Source organism: Trachypithecus francoisi, unplaced genomic scaffold (assembly GCF_009764315.1).
Source record: "Trachypithecus francoisi isolate TF-2019V2 unplaced genomic scaffold, Tfra_2.0 Contig01440, whole genome shotgun sequence".
NCBI classification, from domain to species: Eukaryota; Metazoa; Chordata; class Mammalia; order Primates; family Cercopithecidae; genus Trachypithecus; species Trachypithecus francoisi.
In genome coordinates, this window is record NW_022681431.1 from 26,152,107 (window position 1) to 26,159,337 (window position 7,231).

Below are 7,231 nucleotides of genomic sequence, written 5' to 3' on the forward strand. Positions count from 1 at the left end.
CTTTCCAGGCAGAATGACTCATTAACTCTCTCCATCCCTCAGAGCAGTAAATTGGTGAGAGGGGTCTGGGAATTTCCTCTGGTTCTGGACCATCTGTATCTGGCTCTGCTTTTTGATGAGGGCAGAGCTTCCAAGAAAGAAGGCCAGATGACCACGGCAGGCCATGGGGAAGGAGAGCCAGGGAGCCAGTTCAGGTGGTGTGCATGTGCCATGCGGGAGAGGAAGGCCCCCAGGTCAGGTGAGACAGCCAGGGCTTTGGAGCAGAAAAGGGGATTCCAATCCCTTCCTTCCTCCCTCCCTCCCTCCCTTTCTTCCTCCCTCCTTCCCTCCCTCCCTTCCTTCCTTCGCGCCATCGCAGTCCAGCCTGGGCAACAAGAGTGAAACTCTGTCTCAAAACAAAAAACAAAAAACAAAAAAAAATCTGGAAAAGCATCCCAGGAAAACATGGGGGTGAGGGGTGGAGTTGGACAGGGAGCGGGGTGCTTCCTCCCTCCTTCCCTCCCTCCCTCCCTCCCTCCCTCCCTCCCTTCCTTCCTTCCTTCCTTCCTTCCTTCCTTCCTCCTCCCTCCCTCCCTCCCTCCCTCTAAAGTTAGGACTATATGAATTGAACCATAGACCCAGTATGGACAGTCATAGGGCAGACGAGGTGTTTTGGAAGTAGAGATGATGGAACCCCTAATTCTATGGGGGAGGGAGGAGTGTTATGGAAAGCTTCTGGAAAGTATGATTGGGAGTTAGCTAGGTTTGTGAAGGGGGTTGGAAATAGAGAGCTGGCCGGGCGCGGTGGCTCAAGCCTGTAATCCCAGCACTTTGGGAGGCCGAGACGGGCGGATCACGAGGTCAGGAGATCGAGACCATCCTGGCTAACACAGTGAAACCCCGTCTCTACTAAAAATACAAAAAATTAGCCGGGCGAGGTGGCGGGCGCCTGTAGTCCCAGCTACTCGGGAGGCTGAGGCGGGAGGATGGCCTAAACCCGGGAGGCAGAGCTTGCAGTGAGCTGAGATCCGGCCACAGCACTCCAGCCTGGGCGACAGAGCGAGACTCCGTCTCAAAAAAAAAAAGAAAATAGAGAGTTGATGGGGTGAGGGTGTCCCAGGTAGAGCCAAGGAGGCTCTGTGGGCTGCGAGCTGGCTGTCAGGGGGAGCTTGGGTCATTCCATGTGGCCTCAGCATCCCAAAGTGCTGGGATTACAGGGCGTGAACCACCACGCTTGGCTGGAAAATTAACTTTTGATCTTTGGCCACTTGGGTGAGTACAAGATCAGCTTAATTGGTAAAAACAAGCACCCTTAAAGCAGTCTCTTGCTCCCATTATCCACAGGACCCCTATAGGGTGACGTGCAAGATGGGGGTGGGCACTGCAGCCCACATCTGCCTGGAGGGCAATTAGGAGGAAAACAGGTAGAAGAAAATCTTTACTTCCAGCAACCCTGACAGGCACCCAGCTCCCTGTCCAACCCCACCCCTCATCACCATGTTTTCCTGGGATGCTTTTCCAGATTTTTTTTTTTTTTTTTTTTTTTTTTGAGACAGAGTTTCACTCGTTGCCCAAGCTGGAGTGCGATGGCGCGATCTCGGCTCACTGCAACCTCCGCCTCCCAGGTTCAAGCAAGTCTCTTGTCTCAACCTCCCAAGTAGCTGGGATTACAGGTGTGTGCCACCATGCCCAGCTAATTTTTGTATTTTTAGTAGAGACGGAGTTTCATTATATTGGTCAGACTGGTCTTGAACTCCTGACCGTAGGTGATCCACTCACCTTGGCCTCCCAAAGTGCTGGGATTACAGGCATGAGCTACCGCACTCAGCTAGGGATGCTATTTTAAAGAGGCAGTCAAGGGAGATCTCTGTCACAAGGCATGTGACAGAGATCTGAAGATAGTGAGAGGAGGATTCATGGAGATTTCCGGGAATAGCATGTGTTAAGCACAGAGATCGACAGATTCAGCCCCATCCAGGGCACAGGTGATTTTCAGGAGTTGAGAAGAAAGACATGAAAATGAACGTGGACTTAAAATTTTTTTTTTCCGTACCTCAGTGGATGCAAATACCCTTTTCCTTCCTAGTTGAAATAAGCACATACAAATTTACTATAAATTAAGGTAGTATTTTTCAAATGTTTCTGACAGCCACAGTAACAAATTTATTTTACATCTCCAATATCTGCATAAATGCAGATATCAAGTTTCACACATCCTAACTTTATTATGTGTGATGCGCTGTGATTTCTTTTTTTTTTTTGACGGAGTTTCGCTCTTGTTGCTCAGGCTGGAGTGCAATGGCGCGATCTTGGCTCACTGCAACCTCCGCCTCCCAGATTCCCAGATTCAAGCGATTCTCCTGCCTCAGCCTCCCAGGTAGCTGGAATTACAGGCATGTGCCACCACGCCCTGCTAATTTTATATTTTTTGTAGAGACGGGATTTCTCCATGTTGGTCAGGCTGGTCTTGAACTCCTGACCTCAGGTGATCCACCTGCCTTGGCCTCCCAAAGTGCTGGGATTACGGTGCATGAGCCACCATGCCCGGCTGTTTTGTTTTTTTTTTTTTTTGAGACGGCGTCTCACTGTCACCCAGTCTGCTCCTGAGTAGATGGGACCACAGGCTCATGCCACGACGCCTGGCTAATTTTGTGTATTTTTGGTAGAGATATTTCGCCATGTTGCCCAGGCTGGTCTCAAACTCCTGACCTCAAGTGATTCACCGGCCTCGGCTTCCCCAACTGCTGGGATTAGAGGCATGAGTCACCTGCACTCTATTTTCTATTCTAGTCCACTCAAAAAAGAAATTCTGGGCCAGCTGCAGTCAGTCATCTTTTGCAGGCGTGCCTACTCTGCCTGCTGGCCTACCCCTTCTGCTGTCTGCACTGTGCTCGGCCTCCCTGTCCTGGCCCACCCACACTCCTATGAGGAAAATGATACTTTCCAGCCTTCTTCACCTGTGGTATCACTAGGACTCATCCTGACCCGGCTTCCCTGAGCCTCCATAATGGACAGGATGAGGGTACTTGGTTCTGCTGAGTATCCACAGCCTGTTGGGATTTCATCAGAGCAGGGAGGGGAGCAGATACTGCGGTTTAAACTCAGCTAAGAGCATGCAGTCTAAGAAGGTCAAGGGCTAAGGGCAAAAAAAGAAGAGTAAGAGTTATGTTGCTGTATTCAATTATTTCAGACTAAAGATGGCCAAAAAGGGGGCTTTGGTAGATCTTCCTTATTTATTTTTCTACCCTGAAAGTAATCTCAAGGGAAGCCCCAATTGGAAGTTTTTTTGTTTTGTTTTGTTTGAGACGGAGTTTCGCTCTTGTTGTCCAGGCTGGAGTGCATTGGCGTGATCTCGGTTCACAGCAAAATCCGCTTCCTAGGTTCAGGCGATTCTTCTGCTTCAGCCTCCTGAGTAGCTGGGATTACAGGCGTGCACCACCACGCCCGGCTAATTTTGTATTTTTAGTAGAGAAGGGGTTTTTCCATGTTAGTAAGGCTGGTCTCGAACTCCCGAACTCAGGTGATCCACCCGCCTCAGCCTCACAACATGCTGGGATTACAGGCGTGAGCCATTGGCCTGGAAGAAACTATTAAAGATAAAACATAGGCTGGGCGCAGTGGCTCATGCCTGTAATCCCACCATTTTGGGAGGCCAAGGCAGGCGGATTACCTGAGGTCGGGAGTTCAAGACCAGCGTGACCAACATGGAGAAACCCCATCTCTACTAAAAATACAAAAAATTAGCCAGACGTGGTGGCGCATGCCCATAATCCTAGCTACTCACGAGGCTGAGACAGAATTGCTCGAACCCGGGAGGTGAAGGTTGCAGTAAGCTGAGATTGTGCCATTGTACTCCAGTCCGGGCAACAAGAACAAAACTCCATCTCCAAAAAAAAAAAAAAAGGTATGAAATGGGACTGATCCTGGAGCCTAATAATACAAGAGTCCAGGCCGGGCGCGGTGGCTCAAGCCTGTAATCCCAGCACTTTGGGAGGCCGAGACGGGTGGATCACGAGGTCAGGAGATCGAGACCATTCTGGCTAACACGGTGAAACCCCGTCTCTACTAAAAACTACAAAAAACTAGCCGGGCGAGGTGGCAGGCGCCTGTAGTCCCAGCTACTCGGGAGGCTGAGGCAGGAGAATGGTGTGAGCCCGGGAGGCGGAGCTTGCAGTGAGCTGAGATCCGGCCATTGCACTCCAGCCTGGGCGACAGAGCGAGACTCCGTCTCAAAAAAAAAAAAAAAAAAAAAATAATAATAATAATAATACAAGAGTCCAGCAATGATCGGGGAAGAAAGCACTGGATTTCAGTATCTGCAAAGACTGGCTTGGGTAAGGTGAGGGCAAACCATCACACTGGGCAGGCGAGGAACTAAGAATGCTGCAGATAGTCCGGAGAGTTTCATCCTTTAGGTCCAAGTCTTGGCTGTTGGCTGTATGATAAAGGTCTAAAGCAAGACATTACACACAATGACTGAAACCTTGCTATGGCTTGGAAATTCCTGGAATTTACTGTAAGAGTAAATCATAACTCTTGCCATTACAGTGGGAATTGATGGATGTTGAAAACACAAGATGGCTAGCCATAAGTAGAAAGCTGAAACTGGATCCTTTCCTTACTCCTTATATGAAAATTAATTCAAGATGGATTAGAGACTTAAATGTTAGACCTAAAACCATAAAAACCCTAGAAGAAAACCTAGGTAATAACATTCAGGACATAGGCATGCGCAAGGACTTCATGTCTAAAACACCAAAAGCAACGGCAACAAAAGCCAAAATTGACAAATGGGATCTAATTCAACTGAAGAGCTTCTTCACAGCAAAAGAAACTACCATCAGAGTGAACAGGCAACCTACAGAATGGGAGAAAATTTTTGCAATCTACTCATCTGACAAAGGGCTAATATCCAGAACCTACAAAGAACTCAAATTTACACGAAAAAAGCAACCCCATCAAAAAGTTGGCAAAGGATATGAACAGACACTTCTCAAAAGAACACATTCATACAGCCAACAGACACATGAAAAAATGCTCATCATCACTCGCCATCAGAGAAATGCAAATCAAAACCACAGTGAGATACCATCTCACACCAGTTAGAATAGCAATCATTAAAAAATCAGGAAACAACAGGTGCTGGAGAGGATATGGAGAAATAGGAATGCTTTTACACTGTTGGTGGGACTGTAAACTAGTTCAACCATTGTGGAAAACAGTGTGGCAATTCCTCAAGGATCTAGAATTAGAAATACCATTTGACCCAGCCATCCCATTACTGGGTATGTACCCAAAGGATTATACATCATGCTGCTATAAAGACACATGCACACATGTTTATTGCAGCACTATTCACAAGAGCAAAGACTTGGAATCAACCCAAATGTCCATCAGTGACAGACTGGATTAAGAAAATGTGGCACATATACACCATGGAATACTATGCAGCCATAAAAAAGGATGAATTTGTGTTCTGTGTAGAGACATGGATGCAGCTGGAAACCATCATCCTCAGCAAACTATCGCAAGAACAGAAAACCAAACACCACATGTTCTCACTCATAGGTGGAAATTGAACAATGAGATCACTTGGACACAGGAAGGGGAACATCACACACCAGGGCCTATTGTGGGGAGGGGATGAGGGGATTAGGAGATATACTTAATGTAAATGACGAGTTAATGGGTACATCACACTAACATGGCACATGTATACATATGTAACATATCTGCACGTTGTGCACATGTACCCTAGAACTTAAAGTATAATAATAATAAAAAAAATTAAAAAACAAAACAAAACACAAGATAACTGTAACAAATTCATATTTCTTGGAGGTGTCACATGTTTTGAAGCAGTGGGGCTCTGAAAAACAAATGCTGTCATTCTGCTGAACTTCAGAGTATCTTACTGTAGTCAGACATGGTTTTCAAAAGTTGGTATTTCTTTCTTCTCTTTATGTGGGTAGTTAAATACATTCTTTTAAACAGTAAGATTATGGGCAAAACATTAGATAAGCCATTAAGTGCAATAGTTTCCTCATAAATTACCTACTGTAAAATCAGTCCAATGATGAACAGTTCAGAAGTCAAATGGTTTATAGGCATTTTGGGCAGTTTTAAAAACGCCCGAGCTTGGCCGGGCGCGGTGGCTCAAGCCTGTAATCCCAGCACTTTGGAAGGCCGAGGCGGGCGGATCACGAGGTCAGGAGATCGATACCATCCTGGCTAACACGGTGAAACCCCGTCTCTACTAAAAAATACAAAAAACTAGCCAGGCGTGGTGGCAGGCGCCTGTAGTCCCAGCTACTCGGGAGGCTGAGGCAGGAGAATGGCGGGAACCCGGGAGGCGGAGCTTGCAGTGAGCTGAGATCTGGCCACTGCATTCCAGCCCGGGCGACAGAGCGTGACTCCGTCTCAAAAAAAAAAAAAAAAAAACCCCCGAGCTCATAAAATGTTAATACTGTAAAATAATTCACACACACACAGGCCAAGTGTGGTGGCTCATGCCTGTAATCCCAGCACTTTGGGAAGCTGAGGCCAGAGGATCACTTGAGGTCAGGAGTTCGGGAACCTGTCAGGCCAACAGGGTGAAACCCCGTCTCTACTAAAAATACAAAAATTAGACAGGGGTGTAGTGGTGTATGCTTATAATCTCAGCTACTCAGGGAACCTGGGAGGTAGGTGCAGGTTGCAGCGAGCCAAGATTGCACCTCTGCACTTCAGCCTGGGCAATAGAGCAAGACTCTGTCTCAAAAAAAATACATAATAAAAAATCACACACATACAAATAAGATGTAACATTTATGAAAATAACATCTTTGCTTAACAATATAGAAAGGAACTACCTGGAATGGAATAATCATAGTTAAAATTATTGAGAATAAGAGGATGACTTACTCAAGCCTAATCTGCTAATAATTGCCAATTTTACACCACATCTCCTAACTCCTAGTTGAGCCCACTATCTACTAAACCAGGATTCCTTTATTTATTTATTTTTATTTATTTATTTATTTAGAGATGGAGTCTCATTCTGTCGCCCAGGATGGAGTACAGTGGTGCAATCTCAGCTCACTGCAACCTCTGTCTCCCAGGTTCAAGCAATTCTCCTGCCTCAGCCTCCTGAGTAGCTGGGATTACAGGCGTGTGCCACCATGCCCAGCTAATTTCTGTATTTTTAGTAGACACGGGGTTTCACCATGTTGGCCAGACTGGCATTGAACTCCTGACCTCAGGTGAACTGCAT